Genomic DNA, 15,497 nt, shown 5'->3' with positions numbered 1-15,497 from the left:
CTCTAGGTGGAGCTGTGTTATAGCAGAACAGCACAAGTACAAACAGAACTTTCAGAAATAATACCCCATTTTCCCCATTCTAAAAAAAGGGGGGGAAGTGCTCTGATATAAAACAGAAATGAACCAGGAGGATCATGACATCATCTAAAGAACCCGTAAACAACCATGAGTAAGGAATCATGAACACACAATAAATGCCTCCTGTAGAAAAGTTCTTGGAGTGCCTTGTTTTAAAGGAGAACACAGATATAGTATGCATTATGGAAACCTGGTGAAATGGGATAGGGTAATCTCTGAATATAAACTCTATAGGAAGAACAGGGAAGGCCGTATTGGAGGAGGTGTTGCTCTGTGTGTCAAAGAGGGAGTAGTGTGAAGAAGACTAGAAATCCTAAAAGCAGTATTTTCTTCCACAGAAGCACTGTGGGTAACATTACCAGGCTCCAAAAGTAATTTAGTACTAGGAACATCCCCCAGATCAGAATACTCAGCATGACCTTAAGATGGAAAACAAGATCAGGAAGGCCTCCAAATGAGGAAGTGTTGTAATAATGGGTGACTTCAATTACCCCAACCTTGACCAGATTAATGTACGTTACACTCATGACAGATGTTAAATTTCTTGATGGCATAAATTACTGTAGAACAGCTGGTCATGGAACCCACGAGAGGGGAAGTGACCCTGGATTTAATCCTAAATGGTGCTACCCAGGACCGAGTGTGAGATGTGAGTGTTGTCACTGGCTGGATCTACACTTATGGCCTTTTTTCGCTTCCAATGAGGTTTCACCGCCCACCTTTCACACTACGCAGTACCCGCCTTGAATTGGAACTGGAATATCTCACTTCCGTGCTCCCTCTTTCAATACCCTAATATCCCAGTATTTCCGCTTAATGTGCTCTGATTTTCCGCCTTCGCTACTGTATCCGGTTGTAGTCCCCTCCGCCGCCTGTCCATATACGGCAGTGTTTGTATTTCCCTCCTGCCCAGTTACAGCTCTTGACGGCCCCATGTCTTCTTCCAGCTACTGATCACATAGCTACCTCAGTGGCCCCTGTTTCCTCAGCAACAAGCAAAGGGCTGGATGTGCGCGTGCTTGTCTGATCTCGGAAGCTAAGCGGGGTCGGCCCAGGTCAGTAGTTGGATGGGAGACCACCTGGGAATCAGGCTTCCTGCACTGAGCAGGGGGTTATTCTATCACTTCAAATGAGATTAAGTTTTACCCCCTCCTATCCCCCGCTCCGGATGTTTTTTTAAAAAATTAAGGTGTTATCCTCACAGAATCGGGGCTTCTCCGTGATTTTTTTTTTTTTCTAATTCAGGCATGATCTTCAAAGATTCGAAGTTGTGAAGCTTCCATCGTCCGCCCACAGACAGGTGCGATTTTTTTTTTTTTGTAATGTGGAAAAATACGCAATTACGTAAGTATTTACATAAATATTTACATAATTTATCTTAGTACGTAACATGTAGTGTATTGTCCCCCATTCCATTCAACATTTCCTTGGTGGAAACTTATGTATTTTCCTACAAATTTATATGCGTAAATTTGGGGGAAAGTAAAAATATCATCTGAAAATCCATGGACTCTGCACTGCCTGAGGGGGGAGCTCCTCAGTGGATTCTGCAGGTCAGATTCTTAGAAATCCAAGCTTATTTTAGTCCATCTTGAAATTCTCCAGCATCCCTATAAGCTGGTGGTGGTAGAGAGTGCCCAGGGGTGGGGTGGGGTTTGCCTGTGTTATGCATGTGCTTTGCCTGGTGAGTGTGGTATGTGTTTCTCTGAGCATCACCAGTTTGCCTTCTGTGAAAGTGATATTCTGATACACTTAGTGGGGGCAAATATTTGCTCTGGCATTTGGTGCTCAGACCTCGCCTTTGCTTTATACTCGGTTTCTTGGCCAAGTTACTTTTCTTTAAGCCTCATCAGTTTGCTGTCTGTGAAATGGGTGTTGGAGCAAAAAAATGGGTTCACAAGTGTCTTCTTGTGTTTGGAGGCTTCGATCCCCACCTCTGCCTTATACTTAGCTTTTTGGGGAAGTTAGTTTTCTTTTAGTCTTACCAGCCTTTTGGGAAATGAATGTTTTGTGACCAGCCCTGCCTACCGTAGCAACCATTTTATGAATGGAAAAGCCCCATCCACATAGGAACTATTTTGTGAGAGAACTATACCTATGGCCCAACTGGAGTCTACCCAGAGAAGAGCCTTCAGTGTGGTGGCTCCCTTCCTGTGGAACTCCCTGTCTCTGGAGGTCAGGCAGGCACCAACACTGCATTGTTTCTGGTGCCTCCTGAAAACAGCTCGTTCCAGAAAGCCTTCCTTGGTTAAGTAGCCTCAGTTTTATCGGCAGACTGGTTTTTTTAAAAGATTAATATCATGTTTCATTCTTTTAATCTTTGTTTATTTTATCTCTTGTAGTTCACTGCTCCGGAATCTATTTAGATGTGGAGAGGTATACAAACGTTGTAAATGAATGAATAAATAAAATGATACATTCTCAATATTCCAGATATGTTGGGGCCCCTTGCACTATGCTCGTACTAAAATGGGGAATAACTACAACTGAAATGGGGGAAATAGCTCAAACACTTCTTTTTTTTACAGCTTTTTCTTCTCAAAACACATGCATACATTTCATTACAGAGAAGAAAATTGGCTTGATTAGTATTCTGACATGCAACACATGGGTCACTTTACCAGTTCTAATAGGCCTAAGCAGAAGATAAAAAGACAAAGACTGCTGAAATTGGTTTTTACCAAATAAGGAGGAAAAGGTGATGCTATGGAAATGGAGAAGCAGGGGACCACAAAAGCTCAAGCACTGGTGAAAATTGTGGGCTGAGGGGGCATGGGGGGCAGAAATGGATAGATTTGGGAGAAAGGGAGAAGAAATAGAGTGGGAGCAGCTACAGTTATGTGACTTTAGAGGAAAGGGAACCCAAAGGACTTCACTGCCTGGTTGGTTGCCCACAGTTAGAAAAATGTGGGCACAGACCACCCTCCAATGTATCATCTTACTTCCAATTAAAAAAAAAAAATGAAGCAACACCGTCTCACTAATCTGTACTTGTTAACAATGGGCTGCTGGACCATGTTGTCCACAGACATCCAAAAATAAATTGTCTGGTGAGTGAGGATGGGGTGATCAAAGGGAGGCTAAGCCAGGAAAGGGCCCTGGAGCCACCACAATTTTGCTTAAAAATAGATATAGGTGGAGAACCTTGGCAATGGGGGTTCTGCTTAACGCTTCTAATCAAATCCAGAAATGTAGTGTTCAGCTCCAGAATTTTTGGTAGCCACCTCCCAGTGCTTTAGACTTTCCGCAAGACCAATTTCACCATTTGGACTCAGAACATCACACATCAATCACAATCCCCTAATAGATACTGAAATTAAATTTTCATAAAAGAAACCTGCGCCATATGAGACATAGAATCTGAGGATATGGAACATTAAAAGGAACAATTTGGCATTCTTCAATCCCATGGGAAGGTCATTCCCACGCCCTGCATCTTCTCCTGATAAACACGGTCAAAGTGTTCGCTCTGTGCCACCGTCAGCTGGTTCTTCCAGTCCCCGGACATCCCTGGAACACCACAGGAGGGAGTGGTAATCACCAAGAAGTTGAATTAGCACACAGAAATGAGTACCCCTCTAAAGGCTGGCCCTACCTTTAGACAGAGTGAGGAAGCCGCCTAAGGATGCGGATAGTGTGGGCAGCAGTGGCAACCTTTAACCTGGCTGTTCCCCCATCTACAAGTACATCCTTCTGAGCCAGCCCCCCAACAGTGGTAGTGTTTTTTTAATGTCCTGGGCTAGCTGGCTGTCAGATCATAGCCTCCTCCCAACAGGACACAGTTAGCACTGTTAGGAAAAGCCTGACTAAGCAGGCAGACTCACAGTCTACTCATGCAACCCGTGTTGGGGCTGGGTTTTGCAAAGAATTGCAGCAATTCTTTGAGTGGGCAGCAAGCAGGCATCAGGCAAAGCAGTTGGCAAGATGTTGGAGGAGGGAGCTGTGTGTATCACATGGAATGCCCATGGGTTCGCTTGGGAGAAAGGGTGGTATATAAATAAACTTAAATAATCATGCCTTGAATCTCTTAAGCTAGTCTGCTGCCCTCAGGCATGGTGGAGGGCGCTGTCCAGTTTCCAGTGTTCGAGTAAGCTTCAACTGCCGGTCTAGGCAGATTCTTTACATGGAATGGGGAGAATGGGCATGCTCCTGTCCTTTGCCCCATAAGCAGAGAAATGTCATGGGAAGGCCATATTTGCACTCTCATACTGCTACTTCTGAAAGGCCTCCTCAGAGATTATTTATTTATTTACAACATTTGTGTACAGCTCTACATCTAAACAGATTCCAGAGCAGTGAACAAGGAGAGATAAAATGATAAAAAGAATTAAACATGACATTAAAATTATTCTTTAAAAAACAACAACAACAACAGAGGGCCGATAAAACCATGGCTTGTCAACCAAGGAAGGCTTCCTGGAAAGCAGTTGTTTTCAGGAGGTGCTGAAAACAACCCAATGTTGGTGCCTGCTTGACCTCCAGAGGCAGGGAGTTCCATAGAAAGGGGGCCACCACACTGAAGGCTTTTCTCTGAGTGTAATCCAGTCAGGCCATAGGTCCATGTGGAACCACCAGGAGCATACCCCCTGATGTGACTGGGCAGGTTGGTAAGGGAGAAGGCACTCTCTCAGGTATCCTGGTCCCAAGTTGTTTAGGGCTTTGTACACTAGTACTAATACCTTAAACCTGGCCTGGTAGTGAATAGGCAGCCAGTGCAGTTCCCTCAGCAAAGGAGTTGCATGCTCCAAAGAGACAGCTCCTGATAACAGTTGAGTTGCTGTGTTCTGCACTAGCTCCAGCTTCTGGAGCAGCCTGAAGGGCAGCCCCACATAGACTGCATTGACGTAATCCAGTCTTGAGGTTACTAGCAGCTGTACCACCATGGCCCAGCTATCCCTGTCCAGGAGAGGCCGTAGCTGGTGAACCAGCCAAAGCTGGTAAAAGGCACTCCAAGCCACCATGGCCACTTGGGCCTCCAGTGACAGTGATCCATTTAGGAGTACCCGCAGACTACAAACCTGATCTTTCAGAGGGAGTGCAACCCTCATCCAGAGCAGGCAATAAGCCTGTCTCCCAGACCCGGGAACCACTCACCCATATTATACAAATATGATGCACCATACATAGTGCAGGCTTCTCTCGGCACAGTTCTGCCTAAGTCTACACAAAAGAGAAAAAGGTTGCCAAGTGCCTCCAAATCAAAATCTCCCTCTCAGAGGAAGCAAAAAGATTTCCACTTGGCTTTTTCAGAAAAGGTTGCCAGGTGGGCAGAAACGTATCACATCAGAACACAACTGACTGGGCTGCATCTCACACAAATGCCCCTCCCACTACAGGCATAGGAAAGGGCAACCCATTACTATTAATTCTGGTTGAGAGAGAAAAATGGGAGGAAGCTCAAGCCAATGGCACATCCTCTCCTTCCTGCTTCCCATCTTTTTTGGTCAGTGGCTGCCATCCAAAGTCCACCAAATGACACGTGACAACACTAGATATCCAGGAGGCTCTGCTTTTACCTTTCCTCAATAACTTCCCTTTCTTGTGGTTGAAATATTCATCTGATATCTGGGAGAAGTTGGACCTACTGTTGTCCTTCATCTTCTGGAAGGAGGCATTTTCCACCACAGAGTCAATTTGCTGGCTGTTCAGCTCCTTACCAAGGAAGTGGCAGATCCTCTCCACAGTGCCTCATGGGTCCTGGGGAGATACAAGCAGATGACATGGTAAATTGCCTGCCTGGTGCAAAGGTTGCGGATAGCATATGCCATCAAGATAGCTTTGTAGATAGTGCTGGGGTGGAGTCAGTAGTCATGTTGGTACCAGTGACACAGGGTTTATGTTGGTACCAGTGACAAGGGGAAATTTAGTTGGGAGGTCCTGGAAACCACACTTACATTGCTGCGTAGGAAGTTGAAATCCAGGACTACCTGAATTTCTGAAGCATTTCTCTGAAATGCTACCTACCTACCTACCATTCATTCATTCATTCATTCATTTATTACATTTTTATACCACTCAGTAGCCAAAGCTCTCTATTCCATGAACAGGGCCAGCTAAACCAGCAAAACCAAGGAGTCTCAATGAGTGCATGAGATAGCAATGTAGAGAGGAGGATTCAAATTTGCAGGGAAATGTTTTGGGACAAGCTGGGCCTATACAAGAGGGACAGGCTCCACTTGAACCAAAATAAAACCAGACACCTGGTGCTTGACTTTAAAAAAGGTGGCAGGGCAGCTTTTAAACTGAACCCTGTAGGAGAGTTGTTGGGAGCTGGAAAGCATCTGGTTCAGGTTGACTCACCCCCCTAGGGGATGATGAAGAAAATATTTCCAATTGCCCAAATGGACATGGGGTGCAAATAGGTCATGTACATATGGTGAAATATGATAGCCAATAGAAGAGGCCTAAAGGCCATAGCAGAAGATGCAAATGCCAGAGACATCTGGGGAGGGAACCATGGAAAGGTGTTTCCATGCTAATGTTAGAAGATTCTGAGCCAAGACAGGAACCTTGGCTTTAAAGGAGAACCTAGATGTAGTGGGCATAACAGAAACATGGTGGAATGAGAGAACCAGTGGGATTTTTCATTTCATTTATTATATTCCTATACCACCCAAGCTCTCTGGATATAAACAGTACAGGAAGCAGAGGGAACCACGTACTGGGGGAGCTGTCACTCTGTATGTCAATGATGGCACACTGTCAGGCAGAGGAGAAATTCTAAAAGGGGCAGACTCTTTCACAGAAGTGCTGTGGGTGACAATACCAGGCTCCAAAAGTAATTTAGTACTAGGAACATGCTACTATCTCCCAGACCAGAATGCTCAGGGTGATCATGAGATGGAAAATGAAATCAGGGAGGCATCCAAACTTGGAAGTATTGTAATAATGGGTGACTTGGATTACCCCCACACAGACTGAAATAATGCATGTTCCAGTCATGACAAAGAGCGTACATTTCTTGATGCCCTACGTGACTGTGCCCTAAAACAGCTGGTCATGGAACCCAGCAGAGAGGAGGCAACCCTGAAATTAATCTTCAGTGGTGCCACCCAGGACCTAGTATGAGAAGTGCATGTTGTCGAACCAACTGGAAATGGTGAGCACAGTTTTAGATTTATTATATATTTAGGTGGGAAATTGCCAAGGAAGTCCAACACAGTCACATTTGACTTCAAAAGAAGGAACATCTCTAAGATGGGGGAAACAGTAAAAAAAAGATGTTGAAAAGGGGAGTCGAGAGGGTTAAATCCCTTCAAAATGCTTGAAGGTTTCTCAAAACCACAATAATAGAAGCTCAGCTAAAATGTGTATCACAGGTTAGGTGAGGTAGCACCAAGGCCAAGAGGTTACCAGCATGGTTAACAAGCAGTGTCAAGGAAGCTATTAGAGAAAAGAAGGATTTCTTCAGAAAATGGAAGACTTGCCCAGCTGAGAACAAAAGAAAGCACTAACTTGCACAAAGGAGATGGAAGCAGACAACAAGAGATGCAAACAAGCATTTTGAAGAGCATTTCACTTGGTTTGATCCAACACAGCTCTTCTTATATTCTTAGAGACTTGTTGCTCTTAACAGCTTTTCATTTTTAAAAATCTTCACTTGGAGGAGTAGCAAGGAACTAACTAAGCTAACTGTACATGTGTGAATGTAGCCAAAGGTCAAACCATACCTGCTGCAGGTCTTCATAAGTGTTGAAGAAGATGTTGGGTCTCTCCTTCACCTTCACCCAACTTTTCACATGGTCAAACCAGGAACCAAAGGCCACTGGAAGAGCAAAACAGAGGCAAAGGTTGCATGTAAATAGGTCAGGGGGGATATGGGGTGGGACAGGATAGGAGGTTTACACAACTGAGACTGTGCAGTATCATGTAAACTATGAAACTGGGGCTTCACCACATCCACTCTCCACATGTTCAGGCCATTCACACCTACCCATTCATGACATTTCCTTTTTCTTTTCTTTTTTAAGCCACTTTAATGATTTTCGTACCTTTTCTCCACCTTCCCATGTCCCCTATTGGTAATTACAGTTCTATGACAGAGTTAAGAAGAACATCTTCATGGCATGCTGCAAAGAGGGTTGGATTGCGACGGAGGAGAACTTCACATCTTCACCCAGTCATAGGATGCCCTGAGTGGCTGTGAACTAGTCCATGATGGTCACCATCTCTCAGCCTAACTTACCTCAAATGGGAAAATTCCATAGACACAGTTTTGTGGCATTAGCAACAGAAGGATACCAATATGATAGGTAAATACAATAAAAGGCCCATTGCAGCCTTCTGACAAATTTAGGGAATCCCAGGATTCCATCAGGAAAGTCATGACAATCAAATGGAAGACACTGAAGTGTGCTAGCAGCTACAAGTCTCGACTGCTGACTTCTGCTTCTGACTATAGGAGAGGAGGTTGGTGTAACGGGGAGATGGCTGAGTGAGTATCTGTGGAAGTCTGCTGCAAGCCTACATGAAGAAGTCAGCTGATTTGCATTTTTGCATACCATTCCCAGTCAGGAACTTCCCCAGGTACTCTTCCAAAGTTCCAGGGTCCTTGTATCCTTTATAGACCTTGGAAAAGTGGTAGAATGAGACCAGAACATCCTTGGGGTTACGCAGAGTGTAGATCACCTGTAGGAGAGGCAGAGACAACATCAAGGAAGGGCAAGATCTCCCCCCCCCCCGACCCCTATTACAGGGAGACTCCAGTCACAACTGCCTCCAGCATGTGTATTGTGCGCTACGGACTTCATTGGCATTACCCTGACACCTTTGAGCCTCTTAGCTAAAATAGGACTCCATATCTTAAATCCCTGATTTAATAAGGATATTGGAGGATAAGATGTGGTCAATGTCAGGTCTTTTTCTGATTTTAAAAAGTAGGTAGGTAATATTTCGGGGCATTGCCGTTTGACCCTGCCTCACCTAGCATCCAGCAGGGAAACAGAGAAGCACCAAACTTCTCCAGCCCATTGGGAAGAAACACATACATACATTCATATTTATATTTGCTACTATTGTCTTCATTTTGCCTTTTCTTCCCCCATTCCATCCCATCACAGGAATGTCCAAGATCTCAACAAGCTGTAGATCTGTGTGTTTAATCTGCACACACTTTTTTCAAAATATCAAAAATGTCACACATGCGTTCTACAGATCCACACACACACACACACACACACGATTAAAGCAGCAATCTATACACACTTACCTGACAGTAAGACCCACTGAACTCAGTGGGTCTTCTGAGCAGGCATGCATAGGATTGCACTGTTAGGGTGCCATCCTATACCCACTTTCCTGGAAGTAAATTCCATTGAATTGAATGGGACTTACTTCTGAGTAAAGATGACCATAGTTCAATCTTCCACACAAGTTTTTTTTCCTGTGTTCCTCATGATCTTAAAGTTCATGTGCCTCAGTTTACCTTTTCTGTGGTGTAGGTTGCTGGCTGCTAGGGATTTAAAAGATTGCTCCGCTCTGGTGACCCCTTGGTTCCACCTCTGGTGAACCTGCCCTCTACCCCACCAGTCCCAGGGGCACCAACTGCCACTACAAATTGGAGCACCTTCCAGTAAATCGACTGTGTTAGCCTGGAATTCCCCATATCTGTGCTGCAGACTAGCAGGAGGTGAAGGTGGGCTTGATGTGTGAATTGTTCATCTCTTACCTTAGCCTTGGAGTGGAGAAACGACTTAGGGAAAAGCTGAAATGGCATGTGAGTAGTCAGGAGTCTGGGTGGGGGATATCCCAAGGCAACCTTCAGGCCAGAATCAGCTCCAATCCACGGTGACCGTTCGAAAACAGACAAATTGCGAACCCATGATGGGTCCCCATTGTACCGGATCAAGCCCAAGATCTCCTGCATCCAATTGGTACCTGGTAAGGAGTCCACCAGTCATAGGATTGCCTCTTCTTCCCCAACCCTCTTGATTCTGCAATGCATCCCATTCAAGTTCCTGATTCTCGCTTCCCTTCCACCGGCCACTCATAGTTGCCTGCCCTTTGTAAAATCATAAGAACTGGAATGGATCTTTGGGAAAATCTGGCAGCTACTCAAAACATGACAAGTCCAAGGTTACCTAAATTCAAGACCATCAATGCAGTCCTGTCTAAATGAGCATATCACTTTCTGGTTGGGGGTAAGTGAAGTTTGGACAAGGAGACCAAGCTACCGAACAGATGCTCATGTGAGTCTATAATATGATCAACATTCTGGAATGGATCTCCACAAATAACATTTCTGTTCACATGACCAGAGCATGCCATGGCATTTCAGCCCCTCACTTACAAGCATACCCCAGAGTAAAATAAGATACCGCCCTCCATCCCATTACATGCTTTACAACTGTCATTCCTGATTTGGCTTAAAAAAAAAGAGAGAGATTAGACAGTTCCATGTGGTATTAAGCTATCAATGGCTGCTTGTCATGATGGAGATATATTACCTCCAATATCAGAGGAAGTATTCATCCCAGCACCAGTTCCTCCTGCTCATGTTTCTCAAGAACTGTACTCATGCCTTCCTGCACACTTCCCATAAGAACCTGATTGGCCACTGTGGAAACAGAACCTTTGGTGTGATCCCCCATGGTTCTCCTTATACACTTACATTTAAGTGCATCCTGATGCCACCTACTGTATGTTCCTATGTTCTCTGTACAAGCACATATTAAGTTCTTAGCCTTGTCAGGAGAATAAAGAGCATTCGAACTGGGGAAGAGAAGAGGAAAGGAGGGGTGCAAGTTCTGTCAGGGAGGGGTTGACTCAAGTTGGCCATAGAACCAAACCCAGGCCTGGGGAAGAATAGGTGTGGGCACAAGAAAGATCAAGGTCCTTTGGTGGACCTAAGAATGTAAGAAGAGCCTTTCTGGATCAGACCAAGGCCTATCTGTTCCGGCATTCTGCTCAAACAGTGTCTAACCTGAAGCTGCAGTAGGAGGCCCACAAGCAATAAGACCTCCCTGCGCATACAGTCTCTGATACCGCAGGTAATATGTAGCTGTCATAACTGGCAGCCATTGATAGACTTATGCTCCATGAAATCACATCAAGAACAACAGTCGTAAGCGATGGGGTGGGATGGGATGGGATGGGATGGGATGGGATGGGATGGGATGGGATGAGCAGAGGCAAAATATCTCATCGTCAAACATTCATTTTGTGCTTCACTTTTAAAAGGAATGTACATTATCATCAAAAGCAGGGTTTCAATACAATCATTAGGTCCAGAGACTTAACAGCACAACTGACCAGATTTGGGGTAAGTGACATTCAGTACATCATCATCCCGCAGTTGGAATTCATTTTCCACAAAGCTGAGTGTTTCTGCTGAATATCCCAGTGAGGGAAAAGAGATCCCCTTGTGGGTGAAATACTTTGCTGGTGACATTGAAAAACTGTATATGTGGGAGAGAGAGAGAGAGAGAGAGAGAGAGAGAGAGAGAGTTAATGATATAGCATCCTTATGGCCTTTGCAGGTTGTTTTCTCCTGTAATTTGGAATATGCCATTATTAGGGGGATCCAAACATCAGTCCCCTAACTAGCACTTCTGTTTTCAGCAAAAATAGGACCTTTCAGCACTATCACCACCACCAGCCGTTCCAAAAGGCTGTACAGAGAAAGATGAGAGGGGAAACTGAGCCATTTCACCAGCTTTGCTGAAAGGCTACTTAATTTTTACCTCTTCCCTTTCCATCCCTTTTTCCTTGTAGGTCGTTTTAGATCGTAAGCCTTGTTTTACTAATTGCATGCAAGCCACTTCAGGAGTTCTTTGGCTGAGGAATGGGATAAATACACCTTAAATAAATAATAAATCAACTAGGAATTCAGCCCAAGTCACATTCTCCAGATTGAAACCACATGTCAAAAACTAAACACAAATCAATTTAAACAAAAGGGGGAGAGCAGGAACACAGCCACCCTGAGCAAAGCAGGACCCATCCTTCATATACAAATATCATGCATCGATTGTAGGCTAGCTCTCCCACTGTGGATATGGGATTGGTGTTTCCTGGGGTATTCCACAATGGCAAAAAGACAGCAAGGACATTTGTGAATTGATGATCTCCAAAAGTCCAAAGGGTTGCAGAATTTGCGTCACGGGTTCAAGACAAGCTTTGAAAAAATATGGGCATTCCTGAGCTAAAGGGGGACACATTGGGTTTATGGGATTGGTAGTTTAAGAGCTTTTGAAACATAAGCATCAGGCAGCCCTCATTCTCAAAGTGAACACTTAATCCCTCCTCCTCTATAGCCCCAAATGATTCCCCACTCACCTACGAATCTCCCATCAGCTACTTCTCATCTCTTGCAGGAGCGTGCCAGGTCCAGGTGATCACTAAAATCAGACAGACAGGGCGGTCTGTGCCTGTGTGTTTATATTCAAAAGGAGAGGAGGGAAGAGAATACACAAACTGTGGCATCCATTCTTAGTGTTACAACATCCTTCTGATGATTAGATAAAATAGAAACAGTTCAGGGACAGGAGGAAATGAATGGGACTGGCTGTGGCCTCTCTTTAGAGCTGATGAAGTGAGCCTTGAATTCCCACCTCCATAGTCATGTTGCAGAGCTATTGCCTGTCTCCAAAGCAGGTCACATTTTCCCATTAATACTTACAAGTACCCTTTAAAATAGGCTTTCCCACATTGTAAATCAGGGGTGGGCAATATCAGCAGGTCCTGGAGCCATTTTTGCCCCATGGGCACACACACACAAGTGACAAAAAAACTTTAAAAAAAATAATGAAATGGCATCCCTAGTGGCTATTGATCACCAAAAGAATCAAAATTAGGGATGTCCAGATTTTGTGTGTTTCATGGATTGTGCTATGGATTTGTGGATTGTACAGTGTCATTCATTCCGGTGTCCATTCACAGATGAATTTTATTTTTTTCCCTTATGCAGAAAAATATGCAAATAATTCCGTAAGAGTGTTCGTTAGTACGTAACATTTAACATTCCATTCAATTTTTCCCTGCATATATTTACCAGTCTCAGCAGGAACTTGCATATTTTCCCATGAACTAATTTGCATAAATTTCAAAAAAGATCCGAAAGTCCACGGACTCCGCACAGCCTGATGGGGCTGCTCCACAGTGGTATCCTCAGGCTGTGTTCTTAGAAATCCGAGCTCATTTTAGTCCATCTTGAATTTCTCCAGCATTCCTAGTCAAAATCAGTTTCCAATCAAGCTAATTTTGACATTTGGGGCACTCCATAGTCACTTTGTTGTTCAGTTGTTCAGTCATGTCCGACTCTTCATGACCCCATGGACCATAGCACGCCAGGCCTTCCTGTCCTGCACTCTCTCCCGGAGCGTGCTCAAGTCCATCCATAGTCACTACAGATGCCTTTAAAAATAATTTGGAGGCAGCGGAACCAGCATACAGCTATTTGGTCTGGCATGCCCATGGGGGCATAGACAAAGGCCGGGCCTGGCCATGGGGGACACTCACAACACATGCTCATCTGCACCCTGACAGGCCATTTCCCCCCACTGCCTCAGAAGGGTGAAGCCGGAAAGGCTGGGCAGCCACCAGAACTACAGAGCAAAAACTGCCACATCAATCAGAAGCCACCCCATGGCTGTCGGGACCAGGCCCTTTCCTGGGCATCGTGGGGGGTGGAATCTCACCAGAGTGCTCGTGCCTGGGCCCTTGAACTCCTCCGTCCTGCAGTTCTGAGCCACCCACCCTATCCTCATCCTGTACTGTCCTGCCATCCCCACAAGGGGTAAGAAGCAGGGCCAGCAGCAACACAAGGGGGGCAGGTCAGCTGGGGCATTAGCCAGCCCCAGGCAGGCACCCAGGGCCCGACCAGTAGCTGGGAATCAAGCATTCCAGAGGGTGATCCTCACACTCTTATCTCCATGCCCCAGTCCCATTATTGATCCTTCCGCAGGTTCACTTACAGAAACATTGTTATGACTTTTACTTCCTCTAGATAGTCAAGTTCATCCATCTTCTCAGCACTCTGCCAGGGCCAGGGCTGATCCCAATGGTGCTGATCCAAGGACCTAACTAAACTATCCAACTGGAAGGAGCAATGGGTGGGGAGGACAAACGGCAGGGACTTAATCAATGTGAGCTTCTCACCTGCACTTTCTGGGAATTCCTCGCTCATGGGGATAGTTGCAGTCCCCTGGTTCCCATCACAAATGGGGCTCAGCAACTTACCTGCACCTGTCAGGATAGGATAGACACATGCTGAGCCAGTCAGTGTAGCGTATGTGCAATCCTGGACGTCTAAGGCCAGCACAGACCTGTTATTGCTCAATCGTAGATGGCTGAACGACGCCATTTGTCTCTCTAAGAAGTTGTCCAGCAACTGCTTGGGAGTCGTGTAACTTGTTAGCATGCCTGGGTCTCATTCCTTATTGGAATTAACCAGACAAATCACCCCACCAACTAAGAATAGTCAGGCACCACAACCCACAGAATCAAGGAAGAGCTATCAAACTCTCAACCCTTTCTGTGTCTGGGCCAGGTGAGGATTCCTGTGTTGAGTCAAATTAAGTTGAGTTCCTCTATTGGGGGTGCCCTTCCATCAGTTCCTTTAAGTTTTAGCTTTGCAACCCTACTCCCCCCAGAACCCAAAGAAGTTGGTTTCCCAGAAGCTGCCTGGCAGGTCATGGGAATAGTGCCACCAGATCACTAGTCAGCATCATTTATGGCTGGAACTAAGCTCTGATCATCTTCAAACCTTCAACTTTCATTCTTGATTGATGAAATCATTCTTGGCAAATGCTTTTACTCTGGTTCATCTTGCACCAGCACAAGAATTTCACCTCTTGTGGCACAATATGAATGCCTTCAGCCATCGCTCTTAATCATGGCCCCAGTTCCCAAAACCAACAAAATAGAACTGGAGTCCTGTTCCATTATTCCTAGCTGGAGTATTCCGGTGACCGGCCTGATTTGCAGACTCTATTTTTTTTTCAAAGTAAATGCTTTGGACCCCGCAGGACACTCAGTTTTTTTTATTATTTATTTATTTATTTATTAAATTTATTAATCGCCCATCTGGCTGGCCACCCAGCCACTGTGGGCGATGTACAACAATAAAACAGTTAAAACAATAAAATTCTACATTAAAAACATCATAAAAAATACCCTAACCCACCCCAAATGCCTGCCTGATCAACCACATTTTTAATGCACAATGGAAGCTCATTAAAGAGGGGGCATGGCGGAGTTCCCTAGGGAGGGAGTTCCACAGAGTGGGGGCCACCACAGAAAAGGCCCTCTCCCTTGTCCTCACCAGTCTAGCTGTCCTGGCTGATGGGACGGAGAGAAGGCCATCCAAGGCTGATCATGTTAAGCAGCCTGTCTGGTGTTGCTGGAGACACTCCTTAAGATAGGCTGGGCCAGAACCATATAGGGTTTTAAAGGTCAAAACCAATACCTTGAATTTGGCC

At 45.1% G+C, this 15,497-nt stretch overlaps 2 pseudogenes across 1 annotated transcript; both read right to left on the bottom strand.

Moving 5' to 3' along the window:
- Positions 1 to 1,403: 1,403 nt before the first annotated feature.
- On the bottom strand, positions 1,404 to 12,430 carry LOC146337893 (sulfotransferase 2B1-like; annotated as a pseudogene). The gene is made up of 7 exons (XR_014785116.1): positions 12,355 to 12,430; positions 11,329 to 11,474; positions 9,746 to 9,954; positions 8,580 to 8,706; positions 7,749 to 7,843; positions 5,595 to 5,775; positions 1,404 to 3,588 (listed from the first exon to the last, which is right to left on the bottom strand). The product of XR_014785116.1 is annotated as a sulfotransferase 2B1-like (transcript).
- Positions 12,431 to 13,964: 1,534 nt separating this feature from the next.
- LOC146337892 (18S ribosomal RNA) lies at positions 13,965 to 15,230 on the bottom strand (annotated as a pseudogene).
- Between the last annotated feature and the right edge of the window lie 267 nt (positions 15,231 to 15,497).

This window comes from Heloderma suspectum, chromosome 10 (assembly GCF_057233095.1).
Source record: "Heloderma suspectum isolate Gila_16-S chromosome 10, 16-S_ref, whole genome shotgun sequence".
In the NCBI taxonomy this organism is placed as follows: domain Eukaryota; kingdom Metazoa; phylum Chordata; class Lepidosauria; order Squamata; family Helodermatidae; genus Heloderma; species Heloderma suspectum.
The sequence above is the reverse complement of the archived record's forward strand: the minus strand, read 5'-3'. Positions and strand labels throughout refer to the sequence as shown.